We start from the raw sequence: 21,767 nt of genomic DNA, 5'->3' as shown, positions 1-21,767 counted from the left end.
TTTTTTTCGTATAACTTCTCAATGCATTTCTTCCAATTCATCGCAACTCATTCTCTTATATAGTCTACCCCCTCTTAAGCTAACTTAAGTCTACTGAGCTCAGATGCTAAAGTAAGGGACGAGGCAATGCAGCAGCACATAACAAATTAACACAAACCACAAGGACAAAAAATTCAAATTGGCAAAGCAATTGCTTTATTACAACTAAGATAAGGCACTGTGCAGCAAACAAGAAAAATAAATCAGTAGTATAACTAGCTTAGAAGAGTAACACAAATTAAAATTCAGTAGCACTATGCCTGGCAAACAGCAGCAGCAAATATAAAAAATATAAAAAATATAAAACTTATATCTATACATGACAAAGCTCAAGCAGAAAAAATATTACAGTAAAAATGGCCATGTTTTTTACCTATGTCACATCTTAACACTAAGGTGATGCATCACAATTTATTCTACAAAAGAAATTACCAAGTACTTGAAAAGAAAATTCTGTACGCAATTCCTGTGAAGGGAAATGTGTTTTTGTGCTCCTTCGTTTTTTTGAAGTACATCAAAGTTATTCTTTACTGGGTCTGTAGGCATCATATATTTATATTAGTACATCCATAAAATTTTATTTTAACCAATGCTGCAGGGCAGCTAGAAACTAGATATTAAACAAAATGAGTAAATAAATACATAAAGTAAGCCATATGGCATGTCTCTCAACTAGAAAGACAGTAGTCATAATCAGGTGTATAGACATAAAAATATTTCTCGTCATTTCATTAGGCATTGCAGTAAATATCATAAATTAAGCGCTCCACAGTGTTATCATGTTTTCAAGTTTGAGGGTGTTATATTTACGATGCTTTCTACAAAGGAATGTCAATAGCGAGGATAATGGCCTCCCCCTTTTTTTTACCTGTGCCTCTGAGAGGCACTAATGGCTTTTTTCCAGGCGACGCACAGCTGGCCGCTCAAGATGCATTACGTCAAGGTCACTTGGCTTTCTTACCGAAATATTTACGACACCAGTTTGCAATACAGTGACAGTCTCATATAAAAATATTTCACAGGTCAAGAATTTGCGTTACAAAGCTGTAGAAACAAAATCCTATTGATATAACAGTGTCCAAATAATTTTCGTCGGCATTGTAATACATTCACGCATTTACATACATTTCATAACTCTTAAAGTACGATTCTTGGTTTCCAACATCCTTTTTCACAAACCAGAGTCCCTAACCACTACTCATTATTCCTTACCTTATTACATATATACATATTCGTCGACATTTCTTCAATATTTCATCATAACAGATATGTGGCATAATCAAATAACTCATATAGCATCAGCTTATTGATCATAAACATACCACAACAGCATAATACACATAGTCATCATAATAATAACATCGTAACACCTCAGTCAACTCTCAAAATCGTTGTAGCTTCCTACAATAATTTCAAAACCTAAAAAAATTCTCTGCTCATGTCAAAGTGTCATCTGCCTCAAACGTACTTTAAAATCATGCTCCCTTACCAAATATATCATTCAAAGCTCTCATAGTATCACAATGGTTCCGAAAAAATATGAAGAGTTCACACAGTACAGACAAAATACAGTTTCATAAGTGTGAAGTTATCCAACTGTGTAATTGTGTAAACATGTGTCACTGATGTAAAAAAAAGTTTACCTCTCAGTTAAATGATCAGATAGCTGTGTAAATTATGTGTTAGAGGAATATGGTACCGATGTGTAAAGTTGAATAAGCAAATACCATATTAGCTAGGGCTCCTTGTGCTTGCCAAACACATGGTACACAAAGTAGGCATGTACCCCCCTGAGGATTAATGTAATTATACCCTCAGGTGTTACAGATTACAGCAATGGAATGAAATGTATAACGGAAAACCTTTGTGTCATTGTACTTCTAATATCTTTAAAAATAAATGTTTTAAGTATAAAATTAATCACTCAAATACGTGTACTGTAGTGCTAAACTGTGCGTCTTGTTGTAAGATAATCTCTGTGGAAGTGTCGTAGTTATCGTCCTCCGAAAGCTAAGTTGTGCAGAAGTCAATGTACTTACCTCATGATAAACAAAAGTGAAATGCTTTGCGAATAGATATCTTAGTTATTACGCTTATTGTTGTGATGAAGAACGTACTGTGCTGTAACGTATTGTTGTGCTACGAAAAGGCTGTCTCATTGTAGCTATACCACAAAAGTTACTACTAAAACATGTTTTACTTTCCAGAACAATACAGAAAAACTGTGCAGATATGAGACAGAAACACCGCAAAAGCAACATTGTAAATTGTCCTCATTAGTAACGTCGTGGTATAATCGTGTATCTGTCACACAAACCAATCACTGTGTCATCTGGCATTTCAGAGAAAGCACCTGAAATCCAGAATCCACTCTCAAGCAAACCAAAATGTTGCATGAAAATCTCATTAGCAGTGCCGGTATACGTTCCAAGTATGTGAGCCTTATAGTCATTACGTAATCGTGCAACTAACAAGCAAGAATGCACACACACAATAACACTGTGTCGTCTGTTCACAATAACAATGCATTCGTAACTACATGTCTAAGTTCCCTAGGTTCTTGACTGGATAGTTAACTTCAAAACATAGTTGCATGTTAACAGTTTGTAAGTGTGACAAAGAGTACTAGTAACGTGAAGTGAAAAATTTTAGCAAAGACTAAATTAAAAAACAGTTTATCTCTCAATAAACGGTTTTACATGTGAGATGTGGTGTAACCCTTTGCTCTTCTCAATACACAGAGTTTCAGCTTGAATGCAATTATCATGCGGTATTCGTCTGTAAAGAATACTGGAATTTTGCTCAAGGTTAGCGTCTATGTTGTTTTTCCCTAAGCCAGCGGGCGCAAGTGGCTGCCTGCAGTGCGAGTCATTGCCTATTGTCTCTTTGTTGGCGCGCGTCGTTATTGGGATTTGGAGACCTAACTTCTATAAATTCACCGTGATGAGAGGGCCCTGCCCTGTTTAAATCCCGCCAGTTCTGATGCAGTTCAGGTCTGTCGTTACGATCATATCGTCTGTCGTCATGTCGGTAGATTCCATAGTTTCTTTCTTGTCGGTCACGTGGTGGAGAATTTCTCCCTGAGTCGTAACTGCACGCTGGACCGTTGCGTCTAAAGTTATTCTGTCTCCCTTGATAATAATTATTTTGGTTCCCATATTGTCTGTTTCTCTGATTGTCTCTGTGATAGTCATTACCACGGAGAGGTGATCTTTCCCTGTAATTATTACTGCTCTGCCAACGGTTGTCATACAGGTGGTGTCTGTTTTGGTCACGATTTACGTTATAAGAATAGCCTTGTCGTGTATTATTTCTGTCATCGCGGAATTGTGACAGATGTGACCTGTAATTGTTGTGCTCCTGTTTTCACGTTCCGCGATTGTCAGTGTCAATTTCCAGTTCTTGTAACAGTCCCTGAAAAGCTTCAATGTCGTCTTTGCAACGTCCTGCTATAATAATATGTCGTAAATGTTCAGGCAGTTTGATTAAGCAAATGCGGAAGAGTTCTGAGGGGCTGTATGGATTTGAAAGATACTGATTCTTATGCAACATGTCTTCAAAATATTTCATAGGACTGGAAAATTCAGATTGTTCGAAACGTTTCATCATTATGATGCTATGTTTTACTCGGTGTTGTGTAGTTTGAGACCAATAAGCTGAGAGGAAGGCATGATAAAATTCTCATTCACTGTGACAATCGTGAATGACCGATCGCATTCTTACAGCTGGTTCATTCTCCAAGTAGCCACACATAAATTCTAACCTGTGCTCCAATGACCAGTTGGGAGGAAAACAATGAGAAAATTGATGAAGCCATGCTTGTGGATGAATGTCGTTGCCAGAATTCTTAAATGTTTTGAATTTACGTGTAGTAATGAACAGCTTATAGTCAAAATCATCGTGTCGGCGAGTCGCACATCGCTCATTGTTACTTCGTTTCGGCGGTTCCATCTCTAAATCCAATGCGCCTAGCCAATTTCTTTCATAATTTCCGAAATGCCCTGTGTTATTATTTTGTGGCTGTTCCGTATTTCTAAGTCCCTCTTCCCGTGTTGGAGCGCGAGTGTCCTTTGAAATATGTAATTCTTGTATTACCTGCGTCAACTGATCTTGTACTTCCCGGATTTCTATTTAGTACTGTGTATTGATTTGATTTTGATTTTGTTTGAATTTTCTAATTTGTTCATACTCTTCTGTGTCAGTGAAGGCTACAGGTCTTGTGTCATTCAGATCATCATCTACCTTTGTAGATAAGTTAGTGACCGATCCGAAAGTTCAGCTACTTTCTCCGATAGTGAACACATTTCCTCAGTGTGTTTTTCTGAACCAAGTTTCAGAGTGTCAATTTGTGTTGAAATCGAATCTACTGTGTCCTTTAAGTTTTCCTGAGTTTTTGCAAGTTGTGTAACCGAATCGGTAGATGCAACTGAGTCAATTTTAGGCCACAAGGTCTCATGATTTTCATGAACAATGGTTTGCAGTTCTTTTATGGCTGCTTCGTGATTCTGTAATGCATTTTCATGCCGCGAAAAAATAGGTTGGAAATGCTCATAAATTTGTGTTTTTACGTCATTACAGACTTTTTGACATTTCGATTCAATGTTATGTAACTCAGTAGTTAAATCTTCACGTGTTTGTTCAAGTGTGGTGTCTAACTTTTGAAGATTTTGTTCTATTGTGTCTAACTTTTTAAGATTTTGTTCCACTGTGTCTAACTTTTTAAGATTTTGTTCCATTGTGTCTAACTTTTGAAGATTTTGTCCCATTTGTCTCTGATTTTGTTCCATTTGTTGCATTAATTGCAATAATAATGTATTAGTGTCTGGAATCTGTTTCTCTATGCTTTTTGGCAGTGCATTTTCACCGGCAACATTCACATTTTGACAAGCAGAAAATGTGTCTTGACTCATTTGAGAAAACGGTGAGGACCCAAAACCTAAGTCTACAGTATTTGCAGTATTGTGTTCTGTCATTACGGATTCCTGAGGCGAGCTGTTGCCGACCGATCGATCGATAATGCTTCCCTGTTCACTACCTGTTTCACTGTCTACACCATTATTTGCCGCCCGCTCCATTTCCCTATGCACACTTACCAAATTACTACTTCGAATGTCTGTTAATTCACTACACAGTGGTGCTGATAAGCTACGCTCGTCGTCACTATTATTTCTCAGTTTACTTTGGAGCCTAGTGTTACGTTTTTCACACGCCATTATTGTCACAATATGTCACACGACAACACAGAAAAGCACAATTTGAAGAGCAAAAATAAGAGAACACATTAACATAGCACTGAAAATAATATCTAGTTAATTGCAAGCACAGCTGCGAAATACTTGGTGCAAATCTACATGCATGCCACAACTGTTTTACTGTGCAACAATGAAAAACTACCAAGGAAATTCTCTCTATAATTACGCGCTAGCAATAAACAAAAGCTACACTAAATACACAAACTACAAGAAAAAATCAGAAGATTCCAGTGAGGTATCCTCGGCTAAGGGTCGACGTATGAAACGTCCCCTTTGAACAATTATACATGACTGTGCTTAAACTGACACACAATATTTTTAGCGCAACGCAATCTGACTTTCAAAAATCCCTACAAAAGAATGGCCCTGACTAACATTAACCTATACCTTTCACAAATCACTTACCTCACAAAAATCTTCATTACTCGAACTACTGCAATACAGCGAGCGCCACTACTGCCACCTAAATAAAAGATTTAAACTACGGAAGGCACTAACTACTGATATGCATAGTTAGCAAATGAAAGATTTTAATAGAGAACAAACAATGTATTTACCTTAATAGTCATAATATATATGTCAGTTCATGATTTTCCAGTCTTACAAATTTCAAAACTCCGCCATCTCTCTCCCCACATCCACCACTGCTGGCGGATTACCTCCAACTGCGCAACGCTACGCGCTATTAACATCCAGCTGCCCAACACTACACTGGCAGACAACAATGCAAACTAGCCACAGACTGCACACAGCACAGCCAGTGATTTTCATACAGAGCGCTACGTGGCGTTACCAATAAGAAAACATAAACAGCCTACTTACATAAAGAAAACATAAACAGCCTACTTACAAACGGGCGCGTAACGGAGTAAAATAGGGGCACTTAAGTGAAAGGTGTCTTACCGTCCACAGCTGAGAGCAGTGGGGACAGAGTTGGGGAGGATCGCCACTTAAAAGATGTCGATGGCTAAAAAGACAGTGCCCTATCCGGAGTCTAGTTAAAATTACCTCCTCCCGACGACGAGTTCGGGTGGAAGAGGTCCAAGCACAGGGAAGAGCTTTCACGTTCCGCAATTTATTATGGGGAAGTGTCGACCAATGTACGTGCCATAAAAAACCAACACGACGACATAAAACACTCCCTAGATCGGCGAAGGGAATCATGCGAATAGCTGGCTGAAGAAGAGAGACTGCAGCCTTGGCCGCTATATCGGCCGCCTAATTTCCACAGATACCAACATGTCCTGGGATCCAGAGGAACGCCACAGAGACGTCCCCAAGTGGAGCAAGTGGAGGCACTCCTGAATCCGGTGGACCAGAGGGTGGACAGCGTAGAGAGCTTGGAGACTGAGGAGAGAGCTGAGGGAATCTGAACAGATAACATACTGTATCCGCTGATGGCGACGGATGTATTGGACAGCCTGGAGAACAGCGTAAAGCTCCGCAGTATAAACCGAACACTGGTCGGGAAGCCGAAATCGATACAGGGTGTCGCCAACAATATAGGCACTCCCTACACCAACCGATGTTTTTGAGCCATCAGTGTAAATAAACGTGGCTTCCTTCATTTGTGCACATAGAGCAGCAAATGCCTGACGATAAACAAGTGAAGGGGTATCATCCTTGAGGAACTGACAAAGGTCACGGAGTAGGCAGGTCCGGGGACGGAGCCAAGGCGGTGCTGTACCCCAAGTTGTCAAGAAAGTTTTAGGGAAGCGGAAGGGAAGAGAATGGAGCAGTTGACGGAAGCATACTCCCGATGGTAGTAGGGAGGAAGGGCGGCCTGCATACACTAAATCCAACGAGGCATCGAAAAAAATGTCATGGACCGGATTAGCAGGCATGGAAGACAGATGGCTAGCATAACGACTCAGAAGGACATCTCGCCGATTGGGCAGCGGAGGTTCAGCAGCCTCAGCATAAAGACTTTCCACAGGGCTTGTGTAAAAAGCCCCAGACACTAAACGTTGTCCACGGTGGTGGATAGAGACGCCGAAGAGTAGACGGCCGAGCGGAGGAGTAAACTATGCTTCCATAGTCCAATTCGAGCGCACTAAGGAGCGATAGAGGCGGAGAAGGACCACTCGGTCCGCTCCCCAGGAGGTACCATTCAGGACCCGGAGGGTGTTGAGGGATCGCAGACAGCGAGCCGAAAGATAGGGAACGTGGGAGGACCAGCACAGTTTTCTGTCAAACATAAGACCCAAGAATTTAGCAACGTCCGAAAACGGAAGGTTTACAGGTCCTAGATGTAGGGAAGGTGGAAGAAACTCAGTACGATGCCAAAAATTAACACAAACGGTCTAACTGGGAGAAAAGCGGAAGCCTGTTTCCATGTTCCAAGAGTGGAGGCGATCGAGACATCCTTGAAGACGTCGTTACAGAAGGCTGGTTCGTTGAGAGCTGTAGTAGATCGCAAAATCGTCCACAAAGAGGGAGCCCGAGACATCACGAAGGAGACAATCCATAATTGGATTTATGGCAATGGCAAACAGTACAACACTTAGCACGCAGCCCTGGGGTACCCAGTTTTCTTGGGAGAAAGTACGGGAGAGAGTAGTGTTCACCCGCACTCTAAATGTGCGCTCTGCCATAAATTCGCGAAGAAAAAGGGGCAGCCGACCTCGAAAGCACCAAGAGAACAGTGTGCGGAGGATGCCTGTCCTCCAACAGGTATCGTATACTCTCTCCAGATCAAAAAATATTGCTACTGTTTGGCGTTTCCGGAGAAAATTGTTCATGATATAAGTGGAGAGAGCAACAAGATGGTCAACTGCAGAACGATGCTTTCGGAAACCGCATTGGGCAGGTGTTAAAAGACTGCGGGACTCCAGCCACCAAGCTAAACGGCAATTCACCATACGCTCCAAAACCTTACATACACTACTCGTGAGAGAAATGGGGCGATAGCTGGACGGGAGATGTTTGCCCTTTCCAGGTTTCGGAACAGGAACGACGACAGCTTCCCGCCATCGTCGGGGAAAAGTACTGTCGGTCCAAATTCGATTATAAAGGCGAAGGAGGTAACGCAGGCTATGGGTTGATAAATGCAGCAACATTTGGATGTGGATACCATCCGGTCCTGGGGCGGAATAGCGAGAAGACGAGAGTGCATGTTGGAGTTCCCGCATGGAGAAAACAGTATTATAGCTTTCGCGATTCTGAAAGGAGAAAGCAAGAGGTTGCACTTCCGCTGCACGTTTCTTCGGGAGAAACGCTGGCGGGTAATTTGAAGATCTCGTAATCTCAGCAAAGTGTTGACCCAATGAGTTAGAAATTGCGACGAGGTCCACTAACGTGTCATGCACGACAGTGAGCCCAGAGACCGGGGAGAAACTAGGCGCGCCAGACAACCGTCGAATCCGACTCCAAACTTCCGAGGAGGGAGTGAAGGTGTTAAATGAGCTAGTAAAGAATTTTCAGCTTGCCTTCTTGCTATCGCGGATGACGCGATGGCATCGCGCACGTAACTGCTTATAGCGGATACAGTTGGCCGAAGTAGGATGGTAGCGGAAAACGCGAAGAACACGTCGCCGCTCACGTATTGCGTCACGGCATAAATCGTTCCACCAAGGAACTGGGGGCCCCGGGGCAATTCGTATGTGCGTGGTATTGAACGTTCAGCAGCTGTGAGAATAAAGTCTTTAATATGAGTTACCTCATCGTCGACGCTAGGAAAGTGACGGTCACCGAATGTCGCTAGAGACGAAAAAAGTGTCCAATCGGCTTGGGCAAACTACCAGCGTGGCGGACGCATATATGGCAGTTGAGGCTGCAGTCTAAGGACACATGGAAAGTGGTCACTCGAGTGTGTATCATCAAGGGCGAACCATTCGAAGCGCCGAGCTAGCGGAACAGTACCGATCGAAAGTTCCAAATGAGAGAAATTTTTCGTGGAGGCAGACAAAAATGTAGGGTCCCCAGTGTTGAGGCAAACAAGATCCGCTTGGTGGAAGACGTCTATCAATAGTGAGCCACGTGGACAAGGATGTGGAGATCCCCAAAGCGGGTGGTGGGTATTGAAGTCCCCAACCAGCAAATAGAGGGGTGGAAGCTCACCAAGAAGATGAAGGAGGTCAGCTCGTGCCATTGGTGTGGACGATGTAATGTATACAGCACAAAGAGAGAAGGTGTATCCAGAAAGGGAAAGACGGACAGCGACAGCTTGGAAGGAAGTGTTTAAGGGGATTGGGTGATAATGGAGAGTATCGTGGAGAAGAATCATAAGTCCTCCATGTGCTGGAGTGCCTTCAACAGAGGGAAGATCAAATCGGACAGATTCAAAATGGGGGAGAACAAAGCGGTCGTGGGCACGCAGCTTTGTTTCCTGATGACAGAAGATGACCAGCGAGTAGGATCGTAAGAGGATCGACAATTCATCCCGATTGGCTCGAACGCCGCGTATATTCCAGTGGATAATGGACATAGGGTGAACAGAAAATGGAGGAATGTGACCAAGGTGCCGTCATTTCAACGACTGCTCAGAGCTTGCGACCGACAGCATGGAACGGCATTCAGCCGAAGGCAGAAGATCCTGATCCATAGGTTGTTCAGGAGCAGCTCCTGCCACCAGCGATCGTTCGGTTGATCGGCCGCCAGCAGTGCGGCTCGGCGACACAGAAGACGGCCGAGGGCGGTTACCGCCAGGTGGTGCTGTAGATGAGACACGCCTTGGCGGAGAAGGAGAGGAACTGGGTTTCTATTTAGCCTTCTTGGAAACATGATGTTTAGATGAAGGAGGAACCAATGGTTGTGAAGTTGGGGTACGTAAAAAATCTTCACGAGTATGCTCTTTTTGGAAGTCTTGGTGTCTGACTTTTGGTGCTAGAGATTTAGCAGAACCCGATAAAGGGTGAGCCATAGAGTGAGCAGGCGAAAGTGGGGAGGTTGAACGGGCGATCTTTGCGCTGACCGATCTGACGACCGTGGGACTAAAGGTGAGATCACAAGTCTGCGTGGCCGCCTCCTGTGTTGGCTGAGGAGAGGCAAGGACAGTGCTGTATTTTCCTGTATGAGGCACAGTGGGCTTTCGACTCGCGAATAATTTTCGAGCAGCAAAGGTCGACACCATTTCCTTCACTCTGATTTCCTGAATGAGCTTTTCGTCTTTAAAAATGGGGCAATCTCTAGAGGAAGCAGCGTGGTCACCCATACAGTTGATGCAACGAGGGGCTGGAGGTGGACAAGCACCCTCATGGGCATCCTCGCCACACGTAACACATTTGGCCGGATTGCAACAGGACTGGCTGCTGTGATTGAACCGCTGACACTGATAGCAACGCGTAGGGTTTGGGATGTAAGGGCGAACGGAAATTATCTCATAGCCCACTTTGGTTTTCGATGGGAGTTGAACTTTGTCAAATGTCAAGAAGACAGTACGGGTTGGAATGATGTTCGTGTCAACCCTTTTCATGACTCTATGAACAGCCGTTACGCCCTGGTCAGACAGATAGTGTTGCATTCCCTCGTCGGACAATCCGTCGAGGGAGCGTGTATAAATGACCCCACGTGAGGAATTTAAAGTGCGGTCACTTCCACCCGGACAGGGAAGGTGTGTAGCAGTGAAGTACGCAGCAATTTTTGTGCCTGGAGGGCACTGACTGTTTCTAACGACAAGGTGCCTTTTCGTAATCTGGAACAAGACACCTTGCGTCGACACCTTTCTGAATAATGAAAGGGTTGACTGTGGAGATGTCGTGACCTTTGTCAGACCGAGAAACAACAAGGAACTGTGGCAACGATGGAAGGACTGTCTGTGGCTGAGACTCATTGAACTTACGCTTCTGAGCAGACATAGTAGAAGATGAGGAAACCATTGCGAAAGTATCCCCCATGATTACCGGCGTCTCCGATGGGGCGCTCCTTCCTTGTGGGGGCCCTATCTGAGGGCACTCCCACCTTAGGTGATTGTTCACACCTCAGGTCACACCTCCCGAGAAACGGACGCAGGGACCAATTGGCATTTTCGGAAGGTATCAGCTCGGGTAATCACCCCTCCCTGGGCCTGGCCATTACCAGGGGGTACGTACGTGTCCTACTTGTCTACCCGGGGCGGGGAATTACGCGTTACCCCATCACCGGCTACACATGGAAATGCGTGGGTCGGCCTTCAGACATGCACAGGGAGGAAAAAAGAGAAAGGGAAAAAACAAAGGGAAAGGAAAGAAGAGAGGTCTCAAACGCCGCAGCGGAGAAAAGGGCAAAGAGAAGAGGTAAGGAAAAGAGAAGGACAAAGGAAGGACGAAGACTTGCAAGCAGAGAAAGCAAAGAATGTGTTACATTTTCTGGCATCCGTCTCCCGACGTAGGCACAAAACATACTCCCAGAGGGGGAGAAAGGGATGGAAAGAGGCGGAGGTGAGGGGGGGGCGAAGATGAGGGATGGGGAAGGATGCGGAAAAGGAAGGTATGCAGCCCGGAAAGGAAGGAAGGCCACATTAGCTCGGGGTCCCGTGCTCGCTATGCACGTATCCACAAAAGAGTTGTGGACCCCCTGGGGGGTACTTTTGTGACGTTGCATCACTTGAATAACTACGTATTAATTCGTTTTAAAATTCTCACACTCTCAGAAATGAGTAAATTATATTTCTTTCAAAAATTAATCATTTTTCTCTTTAAATAAAGTTATGGAGATCAATGCACTCCTTTTTAACTTGAGAAATATGTAATTTCTCTCTTTGGAAATTAACAAATCTGAACTAATGTTCCTATTTCTTTAGGAATTAATATCTTTGCTTTTTGTAACGTTACTGACTTTCCTTTACCTAACCTTTGTCTCCATTTTACCATTTTACATCATGATATTTGCAAATTATTCGTTTGGTATAAAACTGAACTTTACTTTTAAAATATCCTTGAATGTTAAGTATGGGGCAAATGAGACTAGGGGCTTTATTGCTATTTTTAAAACACATTGTTCTGTCTTTATTGCTTGTTTCCTATCGTGTAGAGGTAGAAGTCAGCTTTGATTTTACGAGTGTTGGCAATCAAATAAACCACTCTGAGAGAGAAAAAACGTGGATGTAATTGCCACTTTTAAACTGGCTGAACTGTAAAATAGACAAAAAATTAATCGTACTTCAAGCATTAACCTCCCGCTGATCCACTATTACTGAAATTGTTTAAAACTCAGCACTCGCACGATAGGGAGGACACTTAGCGTGTCCTCAATGTCCTGTCTTTGTCGTTTAGGCTTTTATATGAGAAGCTACTAAATTCGAGACCGTGCGTGGAAACCTCCTACTAACTTTAGACTGGTTCTCGCTACTTCGCATAACAACAGTAGATCGTCCGTTCTTCTATTACAAAGATAACACTATCCATGTATCTATACAGAGATTTCCAAACATTAACTAAAATACATCGACGCTAACGCTAAAGTTGCAAAATAATCCCTAACGCAATGTGCAAAGTCACCATTTCCTAAGTGCTTGCTTTCACCTTCAGATCCACTAATGTAACAACGCAAAGTCACAGTTTCATTAGTGTGTGCTTTCTCCACCTTCAAGAGTGAATAAAGACTTCACGTGATAACATCACCTACTTCTACAACAAAATGGAAAATCTCCAAAGTGACCAAGATGGATCGTCTACAAACGAGTTGCTTTCAAGCTACACTTAGTTCAGTAACTGTTTTAGCATAAAATCAAAAGGCATGAGTAACTAGTTCTGAACTACAATATACCTTAGCCACTGCCGTTGTCTCAGACAAAATTATAAGTTCCCACGCAATTCAATCACTTGATGCTATTCGGCCCATAACGTGAGAACAAAACTATCGCGGATCGGCGTGAATATCTTACAAAACAGCCGAGCATTTGACACAAACAATTCTGAGTCCAACACTAACTCGGGCCGATCTTAGTCCGGCTACCAACCAACAAAGACTAACTGATTTAGGACAAGACAAGAACCATTTACGATGGCCGAACATAGCACGCTATTCTCCCTTTTAACATGCTGTTGCCAGCTGCGCCGTAGATGTTCTCTTTGCCGCAAGCCGCAACTCACAAGGGGAACTCCCCATCGCTCCCTCCTCAGGTTTAGTGATAACTGAACACAGATCAAGCATGAAAACAAGAAGACGGTGTTCTGAACTGTGAAAAAAAAGCAAACTAAAAACAATGAGCGGTCCAAGCTTAACAAGTGCAATATCGAGCAACATCAAATAGAGGTGGCGTCGCGGTTAAGTGGACACCGTGTTCTAAATGACGTTGCGCAATTTTTTTTCACATTATATTTTTAACCACATTATGAACTGTTCTTCCCGTCATTGAAATGTTTGTTCTCTTTCCGTAGTCTTGCACTTGTCATACTATACATTGGTTATAAAATATGAGTCATATGATAAGAATATGTTAACGTCGCAAGTACATATGATGAGTAGTGAGAGGAATCAAAATAGCACACAGACGTCTTACAGAAATGAGAACAAATAAACGAGTATGAACTATCTTACAACAAAGGAAGTCAAGAGTTAAAACTTCCAAGACGGAAAGCAACTTCTAAAACGTTAAAAACATGTGTTTTGACAGAGCGCAGAGGAACTATGTGATTGTGAAACTGTTGCATTCATTTGTTGCAGCTTATATGACAAACTATTATCTTTTCACCATTTTCTTGGGAGTGATCAGAATCACATTCATACAGACACCTAAATCGGGCAACGAGGCATATCTCACTCACTTACCAGGCGTAAAAATTGGCTGCGTCCGTAAGAGATCCCTATCATATGACACACCAGACGTGTTTTGGAGGATTCGGTTGACTTGTCGCTTTGTCATCAAATGTTTGCAGCTCCCATTCGGAAGCCACTTCCTTTCAGCTGCTAATAGAGTAGTTGTTCGGAATCAACTGTCATTACTGGTCCCCTACTTTACACCTCGCTATTGCAAACGCACGTTACACCACGACGCAGACACAAATTTGAATACAATGAACAGCGGAAAAAAAAAAGAGTTGGCATATGGGAGCTTTCGACATGGCTGGCTCGCTTGGCAGTCCAACACCGTGTCCACTTAACCACGCCGCCGTTACAGTTTATGACTGCTCTATATCGCACTTCTTGTGCTTGGACCGTTCACTGTTTTTATTTTACTCTTTTGTCACAGTTCAGTTCACCTTCTTCCTGTTTTCGTGCTTCATCTGTGTTCAGCTTTTGACGGGTTGTCCGCTGGGCACTCTTACCACTATGTCTGAGGGGGCTGCGATGGCCGTCGCAATGGACGAGCGGTTCTAGGCGCTTCAGTCTAGAATCGCGAGACCGCTACGGTCACAGGTTCGAATCCAGCCTCGGGCATGGATGTGTGTGATGTGCTTAGGTTAGTTAGGTTTAAGTAGTTCTAAGTTATGGGGACTGATGACCTCAGATGTTAAGTCCCATAGTGCTCAGAGCCATTTGATCCATTTTGAACCTCAGATGTTAAGTCGCATAGTGCTCACAACCATTTGAACTAATTAAACTCTCGTTCCTTTTCATAGCAGCAAATTTTGACAGTGAGATGAGGCGACACCTACTAGTAATGCCGATCTATGGCAACACCAATTTTGGCTCATTAAAGTCTACCCCTTGTATACGACAGCATTTGTTTTGCTTGATTTTGTAGGGACTTATTCAACATCCTTGTCAGTACATATTATAATCACAGATGGTTTATACTTGTATGTTTCAAAATTGTGCCCAATTAATTTCTCTTGAGATTTATATAGCCTAATTTCTTTGGTATAGCTGTATTGAATGACATCATTATTTGCACTTCTCTTTATTGTTATCAAGACAGTTGATGACTGCCTACGCCCGAAATGCGCCATGAAAAAAATAAAGGATACAATACCTCCTGGATCAGCATTACTTATGCAGAGGGCAGCTCGTTTTGTATAATCGCGAAATTGGGGAGATAGTGTCACAGGTACGATACGTGAATTGGAGTGTCAATCATTAAAACAAAGGCGTTTTTCGTTGCGACGGGGTCTTCTCATGAAATTTCAATCACCAGTTTTCTCCTCCGATTGCGAAAACTTTCTTTTGCCACTCACCTACATAGGTAGAAATGATCATCACGATAAAATAAGAGAAATCAGGGCTCGCGCAGAAAAAATTATGTGCTCGTTTTTCTCGCGTGCCGTTCGAGAGTGGAACGGTAGAGAGACAGCTTGAAGGTGGTTCATTGAACCCTCTGCCAGGCACTTCGTTGTGAATAGTAATCACGTAGATGTAGATGTAGGTGCGACTCACTAGAATTTTTAAATTAGCTTCCATTCCTGGTTACGTCTGGCAGAACCAGCTTCGCGCCTAAAAATGTGCACCCAGTATGCAGAAAGTGCTTTCTCCTGGTTTTTGGTGAATTCTGCAACAGTCCTTGCCCATGAAGTTGGCAAAAGCGTAAATCGTCCCCTCTATATAGTGTATTTTGGGATGGGGAATGAGAAAGAATCAATTAGCGACCGGCCGTCATCTGGAGAGGTGCTTTTGCAGGAGTGCATCCTAGCAGCTGTCTGGAGCTGTCTCTCACACATTGTTGTTTCTGAGGAAATGTAAGTTCGCAGTCTGCAGTATCACGATTCCATATTTTGAGCAGCACACTTATTTGTGGGTTTCTAATTCGCAATTTGCATTGCTGATTGATTTATTGTCAACTCTATTTTTGAATTTTTTTTACTTTTAATTCATTAGCTACACACATAAGGTTCATGGTGCTTTGTTTTCCATGTAGTCAGAGATAAATTTTGGTACCTCCCAAATTGTTAGCTTCATTCCTGTTCAGTCGACCTGAATATTGCGAAAACTTTACGTTCTGTCAATCTTTTGTTAATTTCATGGACCATACAGAACAAATAAATTGTGTTGCAGGCAGACTTCATTTAAATTTCTAGATCATTTTACTCATCCAACAACTTTTCCTGGTTAGGCTATCCACTGAAAAATGAATATAACCGGTTATCTATCCAACTGGTTAATTTCACTGGGTTGGTGTTGCTCTTGTTCACAGTTGGCAGATGGAATAATAGTTTATTTATTACTTAATAAATGCAATGAGCAAATTCACATCCTCGCCTTGTATCAGTAAGATCTGAGTTTCATTAACTAAGAGGTAAAAATTATGCAAAGGTGGATGTAATACCAAACAAGAAGGGACAAAAGAATGGATGAGAGAAAAGATAGAAGTTGGCAACGTGGTGCGGTATCTCATGAAACTAGAGTGGAGGTTCCAGGCAAAAAGCGAGACGTAATGTTGCGAGAAGGACGAAGGAGCTTTTGTGCTGGATTTCTTGGATAATGAAGGAGTTAGGGGACTATCGAAAGGAATATGGACTGACGACATACGAGGTGCATTCACGTTCTAAGGCCTCCGATTTTTTTTCTAATTAACTACTCACCCGAAATCGATGAAACTGGTGTTACTTCTCGACGTAATCGCCCTGCAGACGTACACATTTTTCACAACGCTGACGCCATGATTTCATGGCAGCGGCGAAGGCCTCTTTAGGAGTCTGTTTTGACCACTGGAAAATCGCTGAGGCAATAGCAGCACGGCTGGTGAATGTGCGGCCACGGAGAGTGTCTTTCATTGTTGGAAAAAGCCAAAAGCCACTAGCAGCCAGGTAAGATGAGTAGGGAGTATGAGGAATCACTTCAAAGTGGGTTATTACGAAGAAACTGTTGCGTAACATTAGCTCGATGTGCGGGTGCGGTGTCTTGGTGAAACAGCACACACGCAGCCCTTCCCGGACTTTTTGTTGCAGTGCAGGAAGGAATTTGTTCTTCAAAACATTTTCGTAGGATGCACCTGTTACCGTAGTGCCCTTTGGAACGCAATGGGTAAGGATTACACCCTCGCTGTTCCACAACATGGACATCATCATTTTTTCAGCACTGGCGGTTACCCGAAATTTTTTTGGTGGCGGTGAATCTGTGTGCTTCCATTGAGCTGACTGGCGCTTTGTTTCTGGATTGAAAAATGGCATCCACATCTCATCCATTGTCACAACCAACGAAAAGGAAGTCCCATTCGTGCCTCATCATTGCTTGGCGACATGTCACACGGGCAGCCATGTGGTCGTCCGTCAGCATTCGTGGCACCCACCTGGATGACACTTTTCGCATTTTCAGCCGTCATGGAGGATTGTGTGCACAGAACCCACAGGAATGCCAACTCTGGAGGCGATCTGTTCAACAGTCATTCGGCGATCCCCCAAAACAATTCTCTCCACTTCCTCGATCGTGTCGTCAGACCGGCTTGTGCGAGCCCGAGGTTGTTTCGGTTTGTTGTCACACGATGTTCTGCCTTCATTAAACTGTCGCACCCACGAACACACTTTCGACACATCCATAACTCCATCACCACATGTCTCCTTCAACTGTTGATGAATTTCAATTGGTTTCACACCACGCAAATTCAGAAAACGAATGATTGCACGCTGTTCAAGTAAGGAAACCGTCGCCATTTTAAGTATTTGAAACAGTTCTCATTCTCGCTGCTGGCGGTAAAATTCCATCTGCCGTACGGTGCTGCCATCTCTGGGATGTATTGACAATGAATGCAGCCTCATTTTAAAACAATGCGCATGTTTCTATTTCTTTCCAGTCCGGAGAAAAAAAATTGGAGGCCTTAGAACTTGAATGCACCTCGTAAAGAAGTAAACAGAATTTAAAAAAAAAGCTGATGCAAGAATCTGAAAATCGCAGAGTACGGAAAAGTCTAAAGGAGCCTACACGTATACTATCTGATCAAAAGTATCCGGACACTTATTAGTGGCCATTAGTATGGGGCACGTCCACCCTTTGCTTTATGCCAGCTTGAACTCTGCTGGGGACACTTTGAATGAGGGGTCTCAACATCTGTGGAGGAATGGCAGCCCATTGTTCCCCAAAAGCTGAAACGAGAGTAGAGACTGATATTGGACACTGGGGTCCAGAACAAAGTCAGTGTTATAACTCATCCCGAAGGTGTTCCACTGGGTTCAGATTGGGACTATGGGGTGAACAATGTTTTTCAGGAAAGTTATTCTCCACAAAACACTGCCTGAGAGACGCTGCTTTATGAGAGGGTGCATTGACATGTTGATACAATCATCATCTCCATCATGTTCCTCTACAGTATGCGGTACAAATTGCTGTAAAATGTATTTCTGTCCTTCCACTATTTAGCGTTTTTGTATGCACAGTAAGGGGACCATAACCTGACCACAAAAGCCACACATATACTGTAACACCACTCCCTCCATAATTCACTGTCGGCACTATACATAATGGCGGGTAACATTCTCCAGGCATTCGCCAAACTCTAACCCTTCCATCGGATTGCCAGAAGGTATAGCGTTATTCATTTCTCGAAATAACTCGTTGCCAATAATTTACTCTGTCCAGTGGCATCGCTATTTACACCAGCTTAAGCGTCGCGTAGCATTGACTGTAAAACTGTGACCTGTGAGGAGCTGCTAGGCCATTTTACCCCTATTCTTTTTAACTCCACAGTCACAACCGTTGTACTTGTTGGACTGCTGGTCCGCTAATTCAATGCGATATTTTTACGTTCACACTCCTTAATGTTCGTCGTTCCCTGTCCGTCAGTATACGAGGTAGTATACACTTCATAGTAGGTAGTATACACTTCATAATCACACCACCTATAGTCGACTTGGATAGCGTCAGAAGGGTTGAAATGTCTGACTGGTTTTTGACTCAAGTGGCATCGGGTACCCAGTCCACGTTCGAAGTCACCGAGCTCTGCTGATCGATCCACTCTGATGTCACTGCTTCTCTGCTGTCAACAGAACACTCGTGGCCGGTTTTTATACTGGGGCATCCACTTCTCGTCACGTGTAGCGGTCAGTTACACATTACGTAGGTGTGCCCAGATACTTTTGATCAAGCAGTGTGTTAGTGGATGATAAATGGGTGACGATGATGATGGATGTGTTTAAATTTTATACCAGTCCCATCCTAGACGACGCTACACTAGTAGAATATACTGAATGCACTCAGTCCAGAGTTTGGGACTCGTTTCCCAATTTGTCAGTGTACGTCCGCTGCTGCATGTTTAGCTATTAGTTATTTCGGAACACGGTCTCAGAGACTTTACTAAACTCTAGCCAAGGTCTCTCGGTATGATTACGTCTGTTACAGATTCAAGGGCAGACAGTTCGGTTCTCGTCAGTGGCATCTATTTTTGTTTCTTTAACAGAGTAGCAGTGTGCGGTGAGTCTTCTTTCGTGACGCTTTTTACATTGTCAGTATACTCTACACTGAGCTGCCGTTTCCAGCTGTACATTCCGTCTACTTGTTATCAGGCCACTGTCTAGTTTGCCTATGGCGTACAGTTCAGCTTTACAACCCGAACCTATTGGCATCTCTTTTAATCTCTTTTAATCCCCCCCCCCAAAGCGTTTTATGGCAACACCGGCTGTTTCTTGACAGTAACCAGCCTTAATGAATTTTAATCTACACGTAAAATATACAAACGGAAAATTGTTTTAACGACTAAGAAGTAGAAATTACCGACCACAGGAACGTCTGATATTTCCTACTGTCACATTTGCAGCTTACCAACAGATTTCATTCCGGAATCAGTTCTTCCATCCAGATTGTTAAGCACCTGAAGGTTTCGATATACCTTAGCCCGTCTTGCCGCCAGTCGGCTGTGTAAAAACTTACCACAAATAAACAACCCAAGCGATCCGAATCAACTTCCTAAGTACACAACTGAAATAACTGTGTTAAGAAAAAGACAGACAGCGAAGTTTAGCTACCCACAAATAAGTAACCCTCTCAGACACTCTGGCTACAGATAAGTACATCAAATTTTCCTGTGTCTTAGCTGCAACAGAAATATTTTTTCCCAATGGAAACCTGGAGTACACATTTGTGAATGTTCAACCGTTTCATCATGCACAAGTGCATCAATATGGAAATATCCACAAGCCATATAGCACTGCTCAGCTACTCGTGACCACCAGAATACAGGATTGTGGTTGGTTCGCTATATTCCACTGTATAATTGAATATTGTTATTGTTATTTTGACTGATCAATTCATTTGTTTCAATAGAGAATATTTCAAAATTATTTATTAAATCCATAAATTGAAGCCAAGTGCACAAAGTATATTTTCAAAATGGGTAAATATTTTTGTATTAACCGTGCGTCTAAATTCATTAAAAATGACCTAAGAGCATTACAAAAAGCTGCCCTGTAGAAAATCTACAGAACCTCGCTATCGCAACTGCCAACTTACAGACAACCAGGCTAATTGAACAACAAATTCAAAAATGGTTCAAATGGCTCTGAGCGCTATGGGACTTAACATATGAGGTCACCAGTCCCCTAGAACTTAGAACTACTTAAACCTAACTAATCTAAAGACATCACACACATCCATGTCCGAAGCAGGATTCGAACCTGCGACCGTAGCGCTCGCGCGGTTCCAGACTGAAGCGCCTAGAACCGCTCGGCCACATCGGCCGGCAATTGAACAACAGTCAGCGCTCCAGCCGCTCTGAAAAATCTGTATATATCAGCAGATGGTTTAAAGCAAATGCACTGGCACTAAATTCTAGCAACGTTCAATACGAGTACCTGTAGCATGATACCTCTCACAGAAGGCACAATGGCGTAAATGCGAAGTACTGCACCACGAAACAATAGTCCGATAGTTCAAATTGTGTGACGTTTATCACATCAGGGATATTAAATTATTCAAGTTACTTTCCATTCGAAACGATCTCCATCAGCATCAGTACGATGTGTGGTCCGTACATGAACGAAGACACTTTTGTATTCGTTTTGGCATGGAAACAAACAGTCTCGGGAATGTCGTGGTTGGAGATATTTCTTGCCATAACTGAAACATGTGCTGTGTCATTCCATGAAAATTAATGGCATCCTATCGCATCTCAGATACGCAGTATTGTAGACAAAAACAGGCCACTTGTGGTGTAACGGAAATTATCGGCAGTTACACCAGAAATCTTGCTGCCCCAATGTGTGCAAGTGAGAAGATAAAATCATGGTACGATAGCTATTAAGTTATGGTTTTATTACTTAAAAACGTTTTTCTGAAATTTTTGTGCATTAATGTTTTTGTTCGTTTCATGGCACGACGAAAAGTGTCACAATGCACCGAGGCAGCATTTTCTTCGACGCCGCCAAAGACGAATGTTGTTAGTTTACTAAGGTTCGAGCGGTCGCGAACCGCAGTGAAAATTTAAAAAAAAAATTTTATCTGCTGTACCTTCCAGCTACTTCTTTACATAATTATCATTCCGACTTCGACATCTGTCATACCTCTGTACCAGCTGTCCAATAACCTTGTCGTAGATGACAGATGCCTGTGCTTCCCGTCAATTTTCTGCGCTGGTCTGCATCTCGTTCTCTGAACTGGAATGTTCTCTTACTAGTCAACGGTCTTAAGAGCAGATACGAAAATCGGGGGAAGCCAATTAAAGGGTGCATTGTGGGTGGTCCAACACTTCCCAACGAA

The sequence above is a fragment of the Schistocerca cancellata genome, chromosome 8 (assembly GCF_023864275.1).
Source record: "Schistocerca cancellata isolate TAMUIC-IGC-003103 chromosome 8, iqSchCanc2.1, whole genome shotgun sequence".
Taxonomy (NCBI): Eukaryota; Metazoa; Arthropoda; class Insecta; order Orthoptera; family Acrididae; genus Schistocerca; species Schistocerca cancellata.
This window is presented reverse-complemented; position numbering follows the sequence as displayed.